At 47.9% G+C, this 23,118-nt stretch overlaps 1 long non-coding RNA gene across 2 annotated transcripts in view; it reads right to left on the bottom strand.

Annotated features, from left to right (window-relative positions):
- Positions 1-524: 524 nt before the first annotated feature.
- The window catches only part of LOC133341758 (uncharacterized), a 43,259-nt gene continuing 20,665 nt past the window's right edge, over positions 525-23,118 (bottom strand). Inside the window, exons 3-4 of one of the 2 annotated variants that reach the window (XR_009755063.1) lie at positions 7,379-7,489; positions 525-1,729 (exon numbers count right to left, since the gene is read on the bottom strand). This is a non-coding gene — a long non-coding RNA (uncharacterized LOC133341758). Of the gene's footprint in view, positions 1,730-7,222; positions 7,490-23,118 lie in introns of those variants that run through there. The other variant, XR_009755062.1, reaches the window with a different exon arrangement.

The following is a 23,118-nucleotide window of genomic DNA, read 5'->3' as shown; positions in this document are numbered from 1 at the left end:
AAGAACGTCACGGAAACTCCGGGACCCGCGACCCACCCGAGCCCAGAATAAAATGTTCTTACGTCGATAATTAATAAGCGAAAATATCAGTGCGAACAAGTAAAATCGCTTCCTGGTGGCCCGATGCTGGGGAGCCCGCGGCTGGAGGCCCCGGGGCAGAACACCGCACGAGGCCCCTTATTCATTATCGTAAAAAAAAAATCCCAGAACCATCATGGGCCTCTCTCTTTAGTGTGAGGCCTGGGGCAATTTCTCCCCTTTAAGCGCCCCCCCCCCGACTCCACGCCGCCCCTCCCCTGGCCAGCTTTGCGAAGAAGGGCCTCACAAGCCACTCACCAGATCATCAGAGCCATTCCTTCACCCCCCCCACTCCTCCACCCGCTCCACGTACCAACCCATCCCTGACAACTCATCCCCGAGCCGGCAACACGGACAGACTGCGGCTAAAAGTCCTTTATTTGTCCGTCAGGCTGGAAAGCGCGTTACATGCGGGCGCCTCTAACAATCAAAATGCAAAGCGCAGTGCCCGGAACTCCACGGCGTTGGATCTGGAGCTACGTGCTGTCCAAGCTGATGAAGACCACGGCGGGGCTGCTCGTCCTTTTAAATAAACTCACAGAAAGAGGGGTGGGGGAGCAAAATGATGAATGGCCTCGGCTACACTCTTCCGCGTTGGATGCTCTGATACCGTGGTGGGACGTTCCAAATTCCTGTGAAACAAAAGCTTGGAATGTACACGGGAGGTATGAAAGGGAAACGCACAGAGACTTGCAGGCCGTGCGCACGAGACGAGGCGATGGCCATTGGTCAAGATTAGTTGCAGAGTGACAGCTAAGGGATGGAATGCGTATGAGAGGACATCGACTGAGGAGGTGGAGTGATGAAATCAGCTCGTGTACAGGCGCTAAGTGAACTTACGGAGCAGAACTGAGAGATGGCGACGACTTGGGGAGGCCGTTTTCCAGCAGTGGAATGATCATGGATGATGATGATGATGATTATGAGGGCACATTTGTATGGGACAACACTGCTGACTCTCCAACAATGTGGTACTAATTTTATCGAAGCCTTGGGAATGTGTGTATGTTGAACTTCTTTTGCACTGTACGTAGCGAACCGTGCTATTCGGAGTTGCGGGGGAAGAACAACAAACGAAACACAAAAATCAGTTATCAATGAATGAGTTTTCAATCTCGATTTAAAAGTGCATAGCTCCAGTAGCTTCCTAATATCAGAAGGAAGAGCGTTCCAGACGGCCGCGGAAGAGCGTCTGAAAGTGCGCGATGCGGTGACCGCCTTTGATTGACGGCGAGCCAAAATCTGCTGCGAGGATGACCGGAGATCGCGTGATGCTTGACGCTCCTTGACGAGATCAGCAAGGCATTGTGGTTAATTTGTGGCAATCACTTTGCGTGTGTAATGAGTGTGATACCTTAGAAGAGTGCATGCGTTCGGCAACCGGAAGTCATTGCGGCTCGGCGAGCACCGGACAGACAAGGTCATATCTTGCAGAATCCGTCACAACACGTGCCATCGGGTTTTGTAGGCGCTGCAGCTTTGGTAATGTTTTTTTTCTTTTGCCAGACGTCCTGGAGAGTAGCGAGTTGCAATAATCGAGCCCTGTCGACTCTGCAGTTGCTGAACATTCCCATCCCCACCGCCGTGCGCTACCACTGGACGGAAACTCGGCAACGATCGTTGAAATTGACAGCGAGCCGCTTGACCACGGCTTCTGAGAACAACAACGAAAAAGTGTGAATTTCCACGGACACTACAGAAGTGAGAGCTGTGAAGGACACCGCAGGCAACGTGAAAGACAAACGCCGGGCTTAGCGACTCAACTCAAAAGTTCGCGAGTGCGGGCGTAACAATCAAACGTCCAAACACGCGCGTGCGCGCCACAAGAACGACCACACCTCACACCCACCCCCACCACACACAATCAACCAAAAAGAACACAGACCTTGCGATAAAAAATATATATATATAAAAGAGACACTCGAAAAAAAATGTTGTTGTAGAAAACAAGCAAGCGCCACCTCCGTCTCATTATGGCGAGCCGGGCAGCCCGGGTGTGCTCAAGGGGCGGCACAACGCTCAGACTCGCAAATGTCGAGGCGTAAAAAGAATTTAGGAAGCGCAAGTAGCGGCCTCCTCGCTCCGCCAACTACAGCAGGGTCCGCGCTCGATCCGTTGGGGGGGGGGGCGGTTTGTTTTGCTTGTTTGGGGTTATACCCAAGGAGCAGCAGCAGTAGCAGCAGCCGGTAATTGGGTTCCTATCGCCACCCTTCAGCCACCAGGGGTTGTGTTTTTTGTTTAAATATATATATGAAAAGGTGGGCCCTCGCATTGAAAATAAAACGAAATAAACTGTCGCGCGAACACACGAGGAAGAACCCTCCTCTCGTGCGTGCATCACGGAAAAGTCTCCGTTACGTTGCGAATGGGGTCGATCCCTGGGCCGATGCTGTTCCGAGACGCGTACGGTTCAGACGTGTGTACGTCTGCTGTGCGTCGCTCTGTGAACCGAGGGTGATTTTCTTTTCGCACGCACAGTCGTGGAAAAAGTTGCGTCGTCTTCATCCGTTCGCAACTTTAGTTTTGAAAGTCGGGTCACATCGACGCGGGGAGGGGCAATGCATTGCAATTGAAGCGCACGCCATGTGTAAACAGACCCCCCCCCCCCTGTCTAGCCTAACAGACTGTTGAGGCAAGTGCTGTTAGCGAGTAGCACAGATGGTGATGGGTGTGCCAACACCACGTCCGACCGCCTTTGTCTCCCCAGCAGCAATGTTTTTTTTTTAAATCGCACCAAGGTTACTCATTTGAGGCTGAGTCGACGTAAAGGAGGCCCAGGGCCATGAGCCGGGGATCGAACTCGGGTCGCCGGGTTCGTAGCGCGCGCATGCACACAAACACACACACACATGTACAACGTCAAAGACTCCCTGTGTAACCGTAGATACTGTTGGGGCCAGCGCTGTTTGCGAGCGCCTATTAATGATGGATGGCGCGGTGCACGAGGAATGTGGCCAGGACCGCATCCGGCAGTCTTTGTCTCACCCGGTGCTGATGTTTATGCACCGTTGCCAAGTACTAATTTAAGGCCGAGTTCACCTAGGTAATTGCCCAGGATCAGTTAAGATATTGATCGCCGCTATTCTTAGCCGTGGTCGGAATCAAACACAGGTCCCTAGTGGTGTGCGCAATGATCCCCACGCGCACACAGACACAACCACACTAGCCACCAGTCACCACAACATGACAGCGACATCAAACACTTGTGTCAGGCTAGGTGCACTTTGAGGCCATGCTAGAGGTCGATGCCTCGTTGACAGGAGGTCATGAGACAGACCCGGGTACAGTATTGCTGGGTTCATTGACTGAGATGACTGACAGATGCACCGACTGTGCTCTCCACTGCGCTAGCTTGCTGCGTCGTTTTAGTCACCCGGCGCTCCGCTCGTTGTTGTGAGCGTCGCTCTGCCACAATGTGGTTTCCAGAGACAGGCTGCCTCCAACTGCCAATGAGCATCCTTCACGAGCTTCCTTCGCAGAGGCTGATGTTGACACCAATGGAATCGTTCCTCGGAATTTCCACACAGCTCCAAGTGTTCCTGTAGCAAAGTCAGCTCATCTCCCTTCACACGCACAGACACTGCTGCTGCCTTTATCCAACATGGTCATCGAAACAAATACCAAATTAAAACATCAGTGCATCTTAAACAACCAACGTATTCACCGGTAACACTGTCGCCTTTAAAAGGCAACGTAGCATGAACAAGTCGGCTTTTTCTGGCAATGGATCTCCTTCGAAGCACCTAAATAACGAGACCAGAGAGATTTGCGGGATACGAATTAGAGATACGTCTCACTTTACACCAGGGGTGCCACGGTGGCTAGAAGATGTTAACTACCTCGCCTGGTATACAGGGGGGCTTGGGTTCGATCCCAACCCTGACGCCTGCTGTATATTTGGAGTTTGCATGTCTCTCTCTCATCATCATCACGGTGGCTAGGAGATGTTAACTACCTCGCCTGGTATACAGGAGGTCGTGGGTTCGATCCCAACCCTGACGCCTACTGTATATTTGGAGTTTGCGTGTCTCTCTCTCCCCGTGGTCGTGTTTTTTTTCTCCGGGTCCTCAGATTTTTCCCCTCCACATTTAAAATCAACGCATTTGACTGCAGCATGCATTCAAGAGTATTTCGCTGCTATACATGTCCACATGATACGCCGCTTTGTTGAGCGATCATTAGTGGCCAGGTCGCTTCCGAAAAAAAAAAAGATGCATAGCTCAGTGGGGCTTACCTGTTAAAATAAAATACAAATGTTTCGTAGTTTAGTGTTGGTGGAGGCGAGTTGTACACTCGAGGTGTGTAAATGTGAAACGATAGTAAGTGGAAAAAGATTAGCATGAACAACAACGGCACGACTAAACTCGACGCTTTTGCAATTATCACCCGGGCAGCCGAGAGACTGTGAAAATAATTTTATCAGTCTACATCATCACGTGTTATAAGGGGGGGGGGGGGGGTAACTTAATTGCATTCAGAGGCAATTTAGAGGTTAGGCAGAGAGGGGGGGAGGGGGTAGAATTTGCCTAATACGAAATTGTCCAGGAGGGAGGAACCCGGTATTTGGAATGCAAAGATAGCAAATTCATGCCCCCCGGACCCATTCCCACGAGCCAAGTGAGGCCTAATTCTCATTTATAGGACTCGCGTGACAACGAGCGCACACACAGACAGTGACCCCCCACCCCTTCCCCAATAGCCTTAACAAACTGTTGGGTCAAGTGCTGTTAGCGAACACCTCTGAAGGTCGGCATGGGACATGAAGGCGTGTGTGGCCAGCACCACACCCGACCGGCTTCGTCTCCCCAGTGGTGATGTTTACACACAGATGCTCATTTGAGGCTGAGTCGACCTAGGGGAAGCACCGAACCGTTCAAGATAATTGTCACTGGTGTTGGCGTGAGCGAGAATCGTTCTTTTCCCTCCACACTTAAAAACATGCGTTTAGAGTCTGTGGCTGCTGCTATGCATTTACACATGTTGTGGCCAGGTCGCTTCTGAAAAAGACCTACATAGCTCAGTGGGTCTTACCTGGTAAAATAAATAAAAGATGTTTAGTGTAAACTCGGGTCGCCAGATTCGTAGCGCAGCGAACTAACCGCTGCACCACCACTCCCCAAGCTCGCCCACACGAGCGCGCCATGGCTGAGTGCACGAGAACGGCTCCTCTCGGTATGAGTTTTGACCTCGATAAACACTCCCGCATATTGAATCCATCTCGTTAATGCGTCGGCCGAAGGTGTCTATTAACAGGTGAGTGTGCGGTGCATTGGTGTGTGTGGAGGGGGGTGCTGCGCTGCGAACCCGGCGACCCGAGTTCGGTTACCACTCACGGCCAACACCGGTGACAATTATCCGAACCCGTCTTGGGCCCTCCTCTAGGTTGAGTCAGCCTCAAATGAGTAACCTGGTTGGGTGTGTAAAATCATCGTCACTGGGGAGACAAAGGCGGCCGGGCGTGGTGCTGGCCCACCCACGCCCTCGTGTGCCGTGCGGACCTTCATAAGTGCTCGCTAACAGCACTTGCTTCAATAGTCGTTAAGGCTATACGGGGGATCTGTGTCTTTGTGGTAGTGTAGCGGTTAGCACATTGCGCTGCGAACCGGGCTCATGGCCACCAACAAACACCACTGAGGATCATTTGAACCGGTCCTGGGCCTCCCCTACGTCCACTCGGTATCAAACGAGTACCTGGTGTGGTGTGTAAACATCGCCACTCCAGAGACAACTGGAGGCCTGGGCGTGGTGATGGCCATCGACTTCTGCATGTGTCGTACCGGCCTTCATATGTGCTCGCTAACTGCACTTGTCTCAAAAGTATGTTCAAGGCTATATGGGGGATTTTTATCTTTGTTTGTATGTATGTGTGTGTAAATATGTGTGCGTGTGCATGAAAACATTTCCGGAATTATTAGGCTTTGGCTGCTTATGAAACTATGATCACAGGAATTAAGGAATTATGCGCTGTCGGTATTGCATGATTAAAATAATAATTGACAATTTTTCGTCGAATGCGAAGATCCTGATAAACCAAGGAACACAGGGATAACATTTTCAAATGAACACAATTACATTCGAATCTACGTATTACAGTCTTCCCGATCCTCTGCGTTCCTTCCCATGCCTTCTGAGATCACAACTAGGCTCTTCTTTAGATCCATTCATTCATTCTATGGAGGGACTGTGCCTTGTGCCTGTTGTGGTCTGTTTCGCTGTTCCTTTGTCGCCTTGCATGTTGAACGTTTCTACTTGATCTATGTTATGCAGTTATGCTTTAATGATTCGCTCACCTTGCTTATAATTTGCACTCTGATCGTTTTTTTTTATCGTTTGTTTGTTTGTTGTTGTAACTTTCTGACCCGACCCTACCGGACATTTGTGATAAAGAGCTTCATGGCTCATCGGATTTCTCCAGGTTAAATAAAGATTCTGATTCTGACATGCGGGCACAACAATCCTTCACGTATCCTGTTTCTGGTTTCCCACGTTTGCTATACACATGAATATAACAAAAATAGTTGTAAAAATATTAGTAGAAACAAAATACAAGTCCAGTTAACGAGTGGCGCCTATAATGGCAACTGAACACACCGTACATTCTTCACGATCAAGTCCACAAAACTTCTTGAGCGTACGACGTCCATCATTCACACGCAAGCACGCACATCATCACCATCATCACCATCACCACCACTACCCCATACGCCCCACTATCGCTCACGCGCGTTACGAGCTAAGCCGTCCACTGGGGTACGCGGCGAATCGAGGCGACCGCCCCGGGCCCCGCGCTTTGGGGGGGGGGGGGCTGCGGGGGAGCTCTCGCTGCGCCGTCACGGTGTCAGATGTAATCCTTCCGGTTTAATTGGAAGGCGTTGGGGGTAGGGGGCCCACACAGCGGGGGTTCGTCCTGGGCACGGCATCCCCACCCCGCCCCCTCTCATGGCCGGCCCTGGTTGCGTGATAATCAAAATCATTGCAGAGACGAACGTCTCCGGGAACAGCGACGGCTTTGGGCTAAGCCGCGCACCGCTGGACCTCACGCCCGACTGCGCCCCCCCCCCCTCCCGACTGCTACCCAACTCCTCCCCATTTCCCCTTGTCAAGCACCACGAATTGTAATTTGCGGACGTAATGAGCAATTTGAGAGCCTTGACGATGGCCAAATCTCGCCGCTGTTAAGCCCATGAAGGGCGAGTGGTGTCTGCCGGGGTCACAAGCAGACGCCCAGGGTGGGAGGCAAATAGGGGAGGGGGGGGGGGGGTCGTTAGCCGCGCGGAGTGTGGGCGAGATGATGTTTCACCAGTGCGGGGGTGGTGCGTGGGAGTTTAGACCACGTGGCGCAACAGGCGAGCGGGCTGGGTCGCGACCAGGAGGCTGCAAGTTCAGATCTTGGCTGGGTGGCTGCCTTGGCCTATGGAAGTCAATACAAAGCAGGCAAAGACCACGACTGAGTATGCAAGCAGCATTTCAGATATTTCTCAGACTGTGAGAAAAGTTAACATTGGTTGTACTATATAATATGTATGTAGCTATGTGCATAGACTGTAACCTACCATAGGAATGTAGAATTTCCACCACTGGCTCTGGGCTGTAAGTGGGAGATGAGCTATGCTGCAATGCTCATTTGGCCTCTACATCCCATTTATTCGATTTGTCTTGGGGTGGCTCAGATCTAGTCCAGTGGCCTGTTATGGTATTTTTTTTTCTGACCCAGCCTAACCAGGGCACACAGCCCGTGGCCACGAGCATTTCAAATTAATCATGGAAGAATCAAACCAAATCTTGCTAAGATTATGTTTCTACATTTTTCTTCTTTTTAACAGTCGAAGCAGAGATTTGAGCCGGACAAAAAGTGGCACTCATTATGCAGTACGCAAGGAACATTCTATCTGTAATTGGACATCAGAGTTTATATATATAAATATATGTGGAGATAACGAGTTTGATTCCCAGTCAAGGGGAGAGAAACCTTGAGGCAATTTTCTTCATTAAATTGGTCACACACTACAGTGGAGTCAATTTGGAACCTACGATCGGGGAGGTAGTACACGATTTTTTTTTGGGGTGGGGGAGGAATCCCGTTTGTCCAGTGCGGAAGAATACGGTGGAATGCAATCATAGTGTTCATGCCAAAGACAAACAATATATATAAATGCCACAATACTGCACTGGCAGTGGTGGACAAACAACACAAATAACAACAACAACAAGAAACTCACTTTGGCAAATAACGATTTCCTCTCCATTGAAGAACCGCTATTGCCCGTAACGTTCACGTAGCTTTGTGCTCGCACTGTTAAAGTGAAACAGGGTAACGTTGCAACCCTGCAATAATCTTACTCACGCGACCGGAGGTGGGGTGGGGTGTGTTAAGTGGGAATGTACTATACCACGCCGGCTCTAAGCTTCCTGCCAGATACAGAGGAGTCATCGCACTTTGCTCACAGCATAGAAACTTGCCGCTTGACTGACGGTGACAATCCAAGCTCGTTCACCACGTGACGCCCCGGTCGAGTAATCCCTTTGCACTCTGCGCGCGTACAGTAACTCTGAAACACGTGCAAGGAACGTTCAAGGTGAAAGTGGTTCAAGGGCAGGCTGGGGGGAGCTCTGAGATCCATCGGCCTGTCGCTATATTTTTGTTGGCGGTTCGTTCACTCGAGCGCTGAACGACGCTCAGCGAGTGGCAGGACAACAAGGAGCGACCATTTGTGCTGTTCACGTTGAGAAGGCGTCGTGCATCCATCACCCGCGGTCACGTTCGACCCGCACCCCTCGCCCGCCCTCCTCCAGCATCCACGCCCCGACAGAAACCCGCCACAGTCCCCGATCGTGCCCTCCGCCCAAGTCTGTCACTCACACGGCCATGTGTCTGTCGTGCGTGTGGATGTGTGTGTGGGGGGGAGCGGTAGTGTAGCAGTTAACGCGCTGCGCTGCGAACCTGGCGACCCGAGTTCGATTCACGCTAACGGCCAAAATCAGTGATGATTATCTGAACCGGTCCGGGACCTCCCCTAGGTCGACTCAGCCTCAAATGAGTACCTGGTACGGTGTGTAAACATCGCCACTGGGCAGACAAAGGCAGTCGGGCGTGGTGCTGGCCACCCACTCACTATTGGGCCGTTCCAGCCTTAATAGGTGCTCGCTCAAAATACTTGCTTCAACAGTCTATTATTAAGTGGAGGCGTAACACATGTACTGTAGACATATTTAATCACTACAGAGAGATTGACTGCTTACATTGGTTTGCAATCGTCTCCAAATACCCTCCGCATGGGTCGGTGTCCCTGTAACATGAGATATCTTGCAAATCAAATGTCCTTCAAATGTCTTGCAGGTATATAAAAAAATAAAATAACAACAATTCAACTTCTTGTTTCTTTCGTTAAAGTCACGTAGGCAATGCATTCAAGGCAATGCATTGGCACAAACAAGTAAAAAAAAATACCACATTCATCACTATTTTCTAAAACTACCGCCAGTTTATATATATAATTGGACTTTTCTGTCATTTAATTTCGACTCGTGGAAGAATGTTTCTACGTCAAAAAAAACTAAAACTATATTTGTCAACTTCTTGGTTCTTTCGGTAAAGTCACGTAGAAGGGAAGTAATAAAATAATAAAAATAAAACATAATAAAATCATTCTCACGACGTTTCTTTTGTCAAGGCGCCCTTTCCCCCCTTCCAACCCAGCTTAAAAATATGCTCCAAGCATGGTGCTGTTTCATTCAGACGCTGTCGCCTCGACAGACCTGGTTTTCACCTGAGGACGGCTGCTTTCGTTGTGGCCGAAACGTCGTGAGATTTATTTTATTACGTCGTGAGAATAATTTTATTATGTTTTATTTTTATTATTTTGTTACTTCCCTTCTACGTGACTTTACCGAAAGAACCAAGAAGATGAATCCCTGCAGTCACGAAAGCTTTAAATCGAAATATATTTGTCAACTTTTTAATGTCCCAGAATTCTCGGGACCCCGCAGTGGTGAGCGCGTCCTCTCGGGAGAAGTGAACCAATCGCTCTGGCCTCTATCACCTCTCTTATCTGAAATGCCGATCCCACTACAATACGCTTTCTGTTACGAGGCACTGTTAATGACGAATGTTGTGAATTATGTACTAGCCTTCGAGGGGTATGTCTTGCAAGAGAAAAAAAAAATTCGCATTCCATCGTGTGCTCACATTCTTTTGTAAATATCAAAAATAATTATAAGATTTACTTTCCTTGAACAAACGTATTGCATACCTACGTACATATCCACGTAAGTCATCGCTGAATAATGGATAACCGCACTGTGCCTTTATCTGTGCGTTTGTCTGCAGGTCACATGACTGGCACGGGTTTGGTTTACAGTTCATCTTATTCTGCATCATAATCCTCCTCTTACACGATTAGAAAACAAAATTAGAAAAAAAAAAACATGAAGCATAAATCCACTGTGTCTTCAAACGTCAACAAAACAAGCATTTTATTTCATCGGCTTTCCAGACCAATATAGATAGAGAAATTTGTGTTTAAGCAAGCAAAGAGCTGGACCAGTTTCAACATTATGGGTTTCATCGGCAGTCAGGCTTGTTAAACTAAAACCAAAACTATATTTTATTTTACCGGCTAAGGCCCACAAGAGCTGTATAGCTCTCTTTCAGAAGCGACCTGGCCACAAACAATAGCTCAACGAAGTGGCTTGTCACGTGGAAATTTGTAGCAACCAAAGACTCTAAACCCATGTTGATTCTAAATGTGAAGGTAAAAAAAACTGGAGGACCCGGAGAGAAGTCCACGCGACCACGGGGAGAGAGACACGCAAACTCCAAATATACATTAATTCTAGATTTGAAGCTTTCGTGACTGCAGGGATTCATATTCTTAGGTTTTTTCGGTAAAGTCACGTAGGTAAAACATCAAAATTAATAAAAAATAAAATAAAATAAAGATCATGACGTTTCGGAGGCCTCCGAAACGTCGTGATTTTACCGAAAAAAACTAAGAATTCAAATATACAGCAGCAGGCGTCAGGTTCAGGATCGAACCCACGCCCTCCTGTATACCAGGCGAGGTAGTTAACCCATGCTGCCGGTTTACAAAAATAATAAAAAATAAATTAAAGAAGAAATTAAATGGACGAGACCAAGAAGGTCGAAACCAGTCCAGAGTCTGCTTGCTCAAAACAAATGTCGCTGGATAATATTGGTCTGGAAAGCCAATGGGCTCATTGGCTAAAACATAATTATTTTTACGAGAAATCAGAATTTTATTTAGGCGAGAGGAATCCGATGAGCTGTGAAGCTCTTTTTCACAGATGGACAGTCGTGGCGGGACACCGAGTTGCATAAACAAACGATACAAAACAAACTATACGAGAGCAAAATAGAACAAAGGTGAGCAGATCGCTAAAAATACATCTGAATTAAGTACAGCGGTACAAATGTCCGCAAGTGCATCGATTCTTGCCATGAAGACGGAGCCTCGTGATTTGCCGTTGCCCGTGATGCTCCTCGGTGACGAATACATGAGTTCGTCGACGCGATGATGATGCTTCTCCGCTGACTGTGCCACAACATGCTCAGTGTGGCCGGGGGGAAAGAGGTGGCTGTCCATGATGCCTGTGGCCTTGCCAACCAGTCGTAGTGGCACTGGACGAAAGCAAAACTTAGCCAAAAACAACGAAGCAACCTAAGTAGCTCAAGGGGCTCTAGATTCTTCAAAAAAATGTGAGCCAAATATCAGCCCCCTCCCCCCCCCCCAAATTGAAAATTTAATCAAGATATCAAACTCATTAAAAAGTTTAGCTAGTTGGTCTCGCTGGTAACATCTCTCATGCTACTACACCTCCGTCTCATCTCTTTAAATCGTCAAAATGGGGGGCTCAGCTCCCCCCTCTGAACAAATGAATTCTGCTGAGGCTCCCCGCCCCCCAATAGGCTATCACCGCCGCTGGTGGCCACCGTGCCGCGGACCGACCAAGAGTCACCGGGGCGCCTCGCGGCCACGTGGCCTCTATTGGCAACTTATTTATTTAAAAAACTATCTATGGGAAATTCACGTCGAAGGGAAATAATAAAATAATTAAAATTAAACATAATAAAATAATATAATAAAATATTGTATTATGTTAAAATAATAAAAATAAAACATTATATAAAAAAATATATTTTTATATTTTTTATTTTTTTATTTCCCTTCTACGTGACTTTACCGAAAGCACCAAGAAGATGAATCCCTGCAGTCACGAAAGCTTTAAATCGAAAAAAAAAACTATCCATGGCTTATGTTCAGCGGATTAATAATTCAATGGAACAAATCTACTCCCCTCAAAAGCTATATCGTATGGGCCAAACAAAATCAAATGAACCGTTTTGGGGGGGGTGGTGGAGGTTGAGGAGTGGGGGGCACCGCTAACAAGAAGCGCGGGGGGCTTGTGCTTCACCATTAAGTGTCTGTCGCCGAGTTTCAAAGCGATACAGAAATCGAAGCCGTCGGGCACGTCCCTGGGATGTTGTTTTGTTGTTGTTATTTTGTTGTTGTTGTTGTTGTCGTGCCAAACGCCACACGCCGTGGTCTGGTGGTGGTGGTTGTTTGGGGTGCTTGAACCGCAATTACGGCCCCTTTCCAACTTCAGCTCCGCGCCTCTTGGAAAGGGATTAACTCTCCAAATTGCAGACAAATTGTACGTGTTGCAAGGCAAACCAACACACGTGTAGCTGTAGCAGGCGGTTGGGGCAAGCGGTGTCAGCAAGCGCTTATTAAGGATGGGAATGGCGCGTGCGGAGTCGGTGTTGTAAGAATCACGTTCTTGAAAATAGCCGCGATCGGCAAATCCGCAAACTCAAAGGCATCGAAGGGAAAACGAGGGCTCGGTTCACGGTTGGTAAATACGACACCCACCCTTCCCTTTGTTTAAAGTTAACCTTCATCGACCAAAGCATTGAACGTAAAATAAGATTAATACTTTCCAGTGTCAAAAATCACCTCTGCGGTAAATGTATAGAACGTATCCGTCTACAACATTGTACACTGCAGGGTGAAACACCGCGGGCAGCTGTCACCTCACTTGAAGCTCGGAACGAAACCACGTGGCCTGGAACCCGCGACGGGTCGCTCGGGAGACAAGTCGGAGACAAGACGACGCAAGGCAAACCAAAGTGCAGGCAAGTTGTCTGCACTTTAGTTTGCGGGTCACGATACATCGCAGGAATCTCGCGGTCAACCGCGAATGGTCGTGCCACAGGGACGCCATCGGCAACCTTAATGCACTGGGCGCAAAGCTGCAAAACCACGATAGCTGAACCCCGCGAGAGGGAAGGCTTTACCGTGGCTCATCTCATGCTGAGTCACTCTAAGGGAGCTGGTTCGGACATCGCTTGCCACTGAAGTTAGCCGTGGTTCCGGTGATTTAAAAATCGCCGCGTTGGTGGTGAGGTGCGCGGCCGATCGGACACAGGCATCAGCCTGGCTAAATTGGCAGACACCCTACCAGATGCAAATTCTGGCCACGAGTGTGATTACACGTTACGCTCTCAAGACCGCAAATGCGTTAGCGCGTGGACAATTCCGCGGTAACGGATCGACAGAGCGGTGCGGGCATATTGGCCGTGCTGATGGAATTGGCCCTTTTAATGTCCCCGCATCAGCCTGCTGCTGTGAAAAAAACATTCCTAAACCGTAATACGTCCAAACGACGCCCAATTTAAATGTTGGCATTTTCTTTTTCAATTACAAATGTTCCGTGGCCCGTGTGACCCATCTCGTGACTGCAGAATGACCGTACTTAAAAAAATATATATGTTACAAGCAAAGCTATTTCACTGGAGCGGAATAGAGGTGGCACAAAGTGGATTGGCACGCTGCTTCACAAACCCGATGGCCCGAGTTTCATTCCTGGCCATGGCTAACGTGAGTGGCGAGCGATATACGAATTGGTCCTGGGTTCTCTGCCGCCCACGACTTCGCCGACCTGCACTGCCCAGCGTGGTGAAGTATGGTCAAACAACCCTCAATGGCCGACACGGCATGGGGAGGTCGTCATTTAGCACCGGATCGACAAAGGGCTGTGCACGAAACTCTTTTGGCTTTTCCTTTTGCATTTATTTTTTTACCAGGTAAGGTCCCACTGAGCTACGTACTGTAGCTATTTTTCAGAAGCGACCTGGCCATCACAAATGATAGCTCAACGAAGCGGCTTATCATCGGGCGGACATTGATAGCAGCCGTACACTCCAAACGCATGTTTCTAAATGTGGAAGGAAAACCCGGAGGACCCGGAGAAAAATCCACAAGACCACGGGGAGAACATGCAAACTCCAAATATGTAAGCGTCACGGTCAGGATCGAACCCACAACCTCCTGTATACCTGGCGAAGTAGTTAACATATCTTCGCCACCGGGGCGTCGTTACTGCATTCGCCAGTCATCACTACCATCACCACCCACCGTCATCACCTCCTCCGTCATCATCATCATCGCTATCACAGCAGTCCAGCTGCTGCATCATTAGTAACATCAGAGTCACCGCCATGATTAGCATCATCCATCATCATCAGCAGCCTGTCCACAATATTCACGTATACACAGGGACGTTTGCAGTGGGTCACACGTTAATTGGTTTGGGGTTGGCACAATTTTATATATTTTTTTTTATTTTGCGTCACGCGCAGCTTGCATATCGCATCAGTAAGAAATCCAAAACGTGCGATTCTGCGAAGGACATCCAATACACCCTTCCCAATGTTCCTGAGCAGGATTTGTAACGGGATGTGCCCTGAACTTTCGTCTTCGTCTCTTCCCACCCATCACGTGACGGGTAACATCATCGTCATCATCGTCATCATGTTCGTCGTCGTATTTAGCATTTTGCCATCGTTTCATTAACCATTATAAAATAGCAGATATCGTCATCATTATCAATTGGGGTCAACCAACTGATTACCTCTATCACAATCGAAGAGATTTTATAAATTGTCATCATTCACGGTCACCGACTAGTTCAGCGGTTGATCAATTGATGAATTAACACCATTGTGGATGCTAGCTCCTTTTTTGATGAATTGTGGATATTACACTCCAGGCGAAGATATTTGATCAATTGTCATGACTTCACAGTCGCGGATTAGTTGAGTGATTGATGAATGAATTATTCTTCTTACACGATGGTGAATAGAAGCTCTGCTATACCCCCGTCACACACGATGTGTGAGAACATTTTTAAAAATGTCGATTCTTGCACGCACGGTTACACGCGTTTATCGTGAGCTTAAGAATCGATCATAATCGCTAAACCAGTGCAAGGTCCCACCCATCTTCATCATCATTATCAACCATCAACGTTATCGATAATGCACAATAGGCAGCATACTCTTTGGTTTTGTCGGTAAAGTCACGTAGGTAAAAATTTGTAATAAATTAAATCACGACGTTTCGGAAGCAACACAAGCCTCCGCCGTCATCAGGTGTAAGCGCTCCAGTAAAATTGCTGTAGCGTATGAAGAGAGCCATTCAGAGACACGTGTTTTTATATAGGGTGCTAGGCAGGGAGGGGCCAATGAGGGGGAGAGATAACCATCTCGGTGCTTGCATTGAATGTAAATCCCACTGAAAGTAAAATGATGTAAAAACTAGTGAAAGCAAAAGGTGCAGGAGGAGTATTCTCATTTATAGCGCATAAGAAAATAAAATGGGGAATACCCACTAACAATTCTATTGGATTAAAGACAAAATCAACAGAGGTGATGCCATAGCCCCCTCATAAATACCCACAATGCTTAGCCTTCTCTAGCACCAACACACACAATGGTGCCCATATTTAGCCTGTATGTAAACTGTTAGGACAGGCACTGTTTGCAAGCCCCTATTAAACACATTCGGAACATTGTGACCTGCATCACACCCAGCCACGTATCTGATCTTCACCTTCTCAACCTTAAAGGGTTTTTTTTTTCTCTCTCTCTCTTCCTTTGTAATCCTCTGCACTCATCATTAGACGGCGGTGTCAACGCGTTGACAATCTATATAATTCCATCAGCCACCTTCGGGTGACTCTCGTCGCAATCGATGGATCTCTCCCGACTGATCTCATCTCCCGCGGCCGCACTCGCCGCCACCGCCGTCATCGCCCGACGCAGAGTCCATCGCTCTCCCCGCCACACTTCGCCTGTCACCTCCAGAGATCGCCACCTCATAATTGTCTACTTTCACCCACCCTCGTCCGCTATCTTGCAGGTCCCAAATCCACGTTCCACCCTCCTCGCAAACGTCTGGTTTTAAATCCTTTATATTAAGTTTGCGTGCTTGCTTGCGTGCTTGCTTGCTTGCTTAGGACCGTGCAAATCTTTCGGTCGTTTTTTAACCCACTTCCCGTGATCCAATCGAGCTGACATTTTCCACACAGACTCGTTGTGCCAGACAATTATTGTTCGTGAAAAAAAATTCCCAAAATTTTACACTTTTTAGGCAAAAAAAAAATATTTTACATATATTCAAATAGAACGCATTCATGGCTTTGGCTGAACGTCAGAGTGTAAGAGCCCAGAGCGTAACCCCTCCACAGGCCGTGGCGGAGTAGCGCAGTTGGTAGCGCCCTCGCTTCCCATGCCAAAGGTCGTGGGATCGATCCCCGCGTCGTCCACAGGCGAATATATTTTTAAATCCTTTATATTAAGTTCGCTGCCACGCATATAAAGGATTTATAGTGAAAAACTTTGTTTTTACGGGTTATACTTGTTTTTCGTCATATCTCTGCACGCACATTGCCCTCTGCTTAAAGGGCCCACTACTCGCAGTAATACTGCAATGTAACTAACTTTTTTTTTTTCATTAGGTAAAAACCCACTGAGCTCTCTAGCTCTTTTTCAGAAGCGACCTGGTCACACGTAATAGCTCGAGGAAGTGTATCATCACGTAGAAATGTAAAGCAGGCAAATACTCGAAGCGCGTGATGTTGATTCTAAATGTGGAGGGAATAAGTATAACCCGTAAAAACAAAGTTTTTCACTCTAAATCCTTTATATGCGTGGCGGCTAGAGTCCTCTCGTCCTCTGGCTTGAGATGGCTGCCACCTATGGGTCAGATGATTGTCTGCCAGTATTAAGAAATTGGTAATTAAATATATATATATTTTTCCCTAAACAATGTAAAATTTAGGAAAAAAATTTTCACGAACATTAATTGTCTCGCACAACGAGTCTGTGTGCAAAATGTCAGCTCGATTCGATCACGGGAAGTGAGTTAAAAAACGACCGAAAGATTTGCACGGTCGTAAGCAAGCAAGCACGCAAGCACGCAAGCGAACTTAATATAAAGGATTTTAAAAAGCGGAGAACCCTGAGAAAAATCTAAGCGACCACGGGGAGAGAGACATGCAAACTCCAAAAATACAGCAGACGTCAGGTTTGGGATCGAACCCACGACCTCCTGTACACCAGGCGAGGTAGTTAACATCTCGCCACCGCGGCGAATGATCTCAACCTTCTGAAGGCTTGAACCTCCTTCTAAAACCTACATGTCTGTCTGATGCACGATCAGTGGTCGCGGACTTTAGACACGATGGAAGAAATCCAGACTCAAAATCCACTACCAGGGGTGGGAAAACTCAGCAAATCGTGTCGGTCATCTCGAGAAAGATCGCCAATTGAGTGAGAGCGGTGTCCTCAGGACGGGGCTTCCTCCACTCTACTCCGTCAGTTGCCAAGTCACAATAACTCGCCTCCCCATTTCTCGGAAAACGTCGGGGAAAATAAAGAAGAGATTTCTGGTGTTTGACTGACCCAGCTCCTCGCTCCGATCGCCTTTCCATTCGTCTCCCCCACCACCCGCCCTTGACATCCCTCGAATCTGCCACGATAAAGAACGTCACTAACAAATAATCTCCAGACCTACAAAATCCCCTCCGTCCCCCTCCGTACCCTCAATCCTCTCGCTCGCCAAACCCCCATCGCTCAACGCCTTCGGTCGCTCCCATCGTGGCCCAAAAAAATTGTTTGAACCCGGGATCGCCGAGATCGTAAAAGAAGAGCGCTCGTCATCAAAACCACCAGGTATACAGAGCACACCACACATCTCTTTGGTAGAAAAGCACATCTATTATAACACATAATTCATAAAGAAAATATAAATATTTGGCCGAGATGATCATATTGTGGAAACTAAGCCTGGTAAGTGCTTGGATGCATAAATTATATAACAGGCTATAAGGCTTGGGCTCTAAGGTAGCTAGGAGATGGCAGTGCAGGAACAGATTCTTAAATTTACGAACCTATATTTTATTTGATCAGGTAAGGCCCACTGAGCTATAAAGCCCCAAATGATAGCTCAATCATGTGGAAATTTATAGCAGATTTATAGCAGATTTATAGCAGCCAAATATCGAGGACCCGGAGAAAAATCCACACGACCACAGGGAGAACATGCAAACTCAAAATATACAGGCGTCAGGGTCGGGATCGGGATCGAACCCACGACCTCCTGCATGCCTGGCGAAGTAGTTAACATCGCGTCACCGCAGCTCGATGTACTCTAAATAAATCTGAGCTGAGCTTTGAGTCTTACATCCTGGTGTGCAGGGGTGATGGTTATCTCTAAATTAGTCCAATTTTCTCCCACGTGAAGTTAAATACTCACGAAGGGAATCAGCCAAACAACCCAATTGTAGAACCCTAGTTTAAAAAAACACACACACATTCAGACCCAGTGAGGCTTCCCGGATACACAAAGTGATTTTTTTTACAACTGGCCTAACACACAAGAGTCCAGGGCCGTATAATCCAATACGTAAACGAAAGGGCCTACGATAAACATGTTTTAGTATGTTTGTGTTGTATGATACAAAAAATGTAACCAAGATATCTTCTCAATAAATGTATTATATGGTGTATGTACAAAGAGGCAGAGTCATGTCAATGTCAATCTTGATTTTGTTTTTCATAAGGTGAGAGAAATTACCACCGGAGATGACATTTTTGAGATGTTTTCATTGCCAAATTATCAATAACATCTTCAGATGGTATTTTTTGGGCGGCGGTAGTCGTGGCATAATTTTTTATTTAACATTTTATACCTACGTGACTTTACCGAAAGAACCAAAGAGTATGGATCCCTGCAGTCACGAAAACTTCAAATCTAGAACAAAGGGGCCAATTCCATCAGTACGGCCAATATGCCCGCACCATTCTCTCATTCCGTTACCGCGGAATTGTCCAAGAACCTCAATTGGGCCCTGCCAATTGAAAAGAGTACCAACGAAAGTGCGCGTGAACTAAGCGGAGTGGCAGCGGCGGTAGTAGCGGCATTGGGCAGTAGCAGCACCCACTGTAGAAGGTTGTCACTGAAGGCCTACGCAAACAGAAGTGTCTCAGGCCTACAAGACCATTCATGCGGCCCTGCAAGACACTGCACATTGCAGCGTTGTTGCCAGCCCATGCTGCCGATGTTCTTTATTGTTTCTTCATTGTTGACGTTCACGCAAGTTGTTCACTTCACGCCGAGTCAACCTCGAGGAGGCCAAATATTTAACTGCTGTATAAATTACATAATGAGCCACTTCGTTGAGCTTTTATTTTGGGCCAGGTGGCGTCTGAAAAAAATAGCTATATAGCTCAGTGGGCCTTACCTGGTAAAATAAAAAAAAAAGTTTAGTTCATTTAAGAATCTGTTCCAGCACTGCCGTCTACTGGCTACCTCACAGCCCAAGCTTTGTAGCCTGTTATCAAATTCATCCATCAAAGCACGAACCAGGCTCAAGACTGCTGCTTAGCATCCACAATACGATAATCTCGGCCAAATATTTATATTTAATTTGTGAACTATGTGTTAAAATATCAATGTATGTGTTTTTCTACCACAGAGATGGTGTGGTGTGTTATGCATGCCGGTTAGTTTTGATGCCGAGTCAAACTGGAGGAGACCAGTGTAGTATTCAAATACCAATTTGCTCGTGGCCAGCGATGAACCCTGGCAGCTCGGATGGTAACAAAATGTGGCGCATGACTTGCCGCATCTGCCCTCGCGAAACGAGAGGAATTGTCTTTTTAATTGGGATGGTGTGTGTGTGTGTAGGTTCATGGTTCGAGCGTGGAACCAATGTGTTGAGATTTTCCCACGCCAACAAAAGGCTTAAAATCGTCCGCTAATATATTTACCGTATGCTCTGTCTTATGAGATGCAATTCGTCCTCTGTATTTTAAGGCAAACGCTGAAGGCTGGGGTCTGTCTGCGTCTGTGTGCGTGTGGGAAGCGGTTATGCAACAGTTCGCGCGCTGCGCTACGAATCCGGCGACCCGAGTTTGATTCCTGCTCACGGCCAACACCAGTGACGATTATCTGAATCGGTCCTGTGCCTCCCCTAGATCGACTCAGCCTTAAATGAGAACCTGCTGTGATGTGTAAACATCGCAACTGGTGAAACAAAGGCGGCCCGGCGTGGTGCAGGCCACCCACCCCCCTCATGTGCCGTTCCGGCCCTCATAGGTCCTCGCTAAGCACTTGCCCTGATCGTCTGTTAAAAAGGCTACACGGGGGATCTTTCTTCTTGGTTCTTTCGGTAAAGTCACGTAGAATGGAAATAATAAAATAATAAAACATTATAAAATAATTCTCACGACGTTTCGGCCACAACGCAAGCAGCCGTCCTCAGGTGAAGAACAGGTCTGTCGGGAAGACAGCGTCTGAATGGGGATCTTTGTATTTGTCTTTGTGACCGGATTTTGCGGAATCACCAAATAGCGATGTTGTTACGGCTTCGTGTAACCTTTTGGACACAGGGCCAACAGTTTGCAGGCGCGTCACGCTCGCACGTGACTAGCCTGCAAACGCGGGCGCAACGTGCCGATTTGTTCTTGGAGGCGAAATAAAAAAAAATTGTCACCAAAGCTATACGGATAATTTTTGGGGTAAAAAAAGATAAGAATTATTATTATTATTCGCTCGTTTCTGAACGCTATTTCCGCATCACACCGTGCTTCCGGGTGTCTGCGTAGAAGTTCAACGTGCATACATATGTAATAAAAGGACTCAAGACACTTCTTGCTGACTCCGTGTCCTTTATTTGGGGTTCGCGTTCTCCTTCCCACACGGCACTCCTCCTGAGACTCTCTCCCTGGCAGCCCCACATCTGCCTTCGCTCCCATAGCCTTCCACGCTCCTGCAGCTCCGCTGCAGGCTCTTGGTACAGCCCTCTGGCTGCTCCCCCAGCAGCTCCATCTCTGCTCCCTGTTCCTCCGTGCGTGGCGATCTCGCCACCTCCCAATGTCAGCCCTTCGTGGCCTCTATGGCTATCTCGCCATTTCCTACCTCAGCCCTTCGTGGCCTCTGTGGCTATCTCGCCATTTCCTACCTCAGCCCTTCGTGGCCTCTGTGGCTATCTCGCCACTTCCTACCTCAATCCTCCACTCTCTCTTCCACCCCGCTGGCTGGCGCCGTCATGAGCCCCTCAGCCACCAGGCTGAGGCACGGCGACCACCCAACGTGTTCACCACCCTTCACTCCCCCGACTCACCCAGATAGCTTCCTGTCTCCCCGCTATAACTTCTCCCCCACGTCACCCTGACTCCTCCCTCTCGGATCGTCATATCCGCCCCGCCCATTTACGCCCGCATTACACATACATACATCTCCGCGCCTTAAAGTGCACGATAGACCGCCTGCTGTATGCTGTTGGGATGGGGAGGAGCGGTCGCGCAGTAGTTAGCGCACGTGCGCGACGATTGCTGTGAACCGAGTTCAACATCCGAGCGCGGCTGTCACCAGTGGTGAGATGTCACGAATAGCCTGACCCCCATTTCGCCGATCCCGCACCGACCAATGTGGTGAAGTATACTCTTAGGTTTTCAGTAAAGTCACAAAAACCTAAGAGTATGAATCTTTGCAGTCACGAAAGCTTCAAATCTAGAATGGTGAAGTATAGTCAAAGAATCCCTAACAACCTGCATGGCGTGGAAAGGCCTCCATTCGGCAATCGACTGACAAGACTGTGGGTTGTTGTAATAATATTGCTATTAATTATATTGCATCAGTTCTCGGTCACTCGGTTCACAACTAAATGCATGGCCTGATTATGCGTACACGGTAACCAAATATTTTGTCGATGAATAGCATCCCGCCTGACTTTTGCTGGAAAATAAGTGAATGTTTCTGCTCTTGTCACCCTTGTTATTACTGATCTGTTCTTGAAGCGTGTTTGTGGGGCCGATCAATCTATTTTCTCCATTTGCAAATGTACGGTTATTGATCACTGCAACACTCCGCTCACCTGGACGTGACAGTGCACTTCGGGACACGCTATCTTGAGCCGCGCAAAATCCAATATAAATATTAAAATGATGATGAACGATGATTATCGATAAGGGGTGACAATGGATGGCGGTGGACAGATAATTATAGAGCGCTGATGACGAATTTCAAGTGAGAGTTGATGATGACATCCGAGTAAGTGGATTTTGATGATAGAGGCGCAGCCCTGCAACGGCCTTTGGGAGAGAGAGCTCGCGGAGCAGCCCCTCGAGGGAATGTTGGCCTCCTCTCGCACGCCGGTCCGACGTCTCGGTAAACACTCTGGATTACCCGCACTGTACCCCAACACGCTCGATCTGTCGATTGACGAAACTGCGGTGTCTCTGTACACCCAGATTTGGTGGGCAAAGCCGGGGGGGGGGTGGTAGCGGGGGAGGGGGGTGTGGTAGATTTAAGAAACTTGGGCCATTGTTTCAACTGCCACGCTGTGAGATTGACCGGGAGATCTCTGAATTGCAAAGTCCAATACGCGAATCACCGCAGCGAGGCATAATGCGAGTGAATGGTGATGGTAGTGGTGATGACGATGATAGACAATGAAAATGTAAATTAGCATCGTTATTTTGTTTATTTAAGATGGCGATGAGGACAATGATGATGGCGAGATGCTATCTACCTCGCCTGCTATGCACAGGAGGTAATGGGTTTGAACCAGACCCTGACGCCTGTATATTCGTCGTTCGCATGTTCTCTCCGTGGCCGCGTGGATTTTTCTCTGGGTCCTCCGGGTTTCCCTCCACATTTACAATCAACATCC

This window comes from Lethenteron reissneri, chromosome 12 (genome assembly GCF_015708825.2).
Source record: "Lethenteron reissneri isolate LAM-NWPU_2019-01 chromosome 12, ASM1570882v1, whole genome shotgun sequence".
Taxonomy (NCBI): Eukaryota; Metazoa; Chordata; class Hyperoartia; order Petromyzontiformes; family Petromyzontidae; genus Lethenteron; species Lethenteron reissneri.
This window is presented reverse-complemented; position numbering and strand designations above follow the sequence as displayed.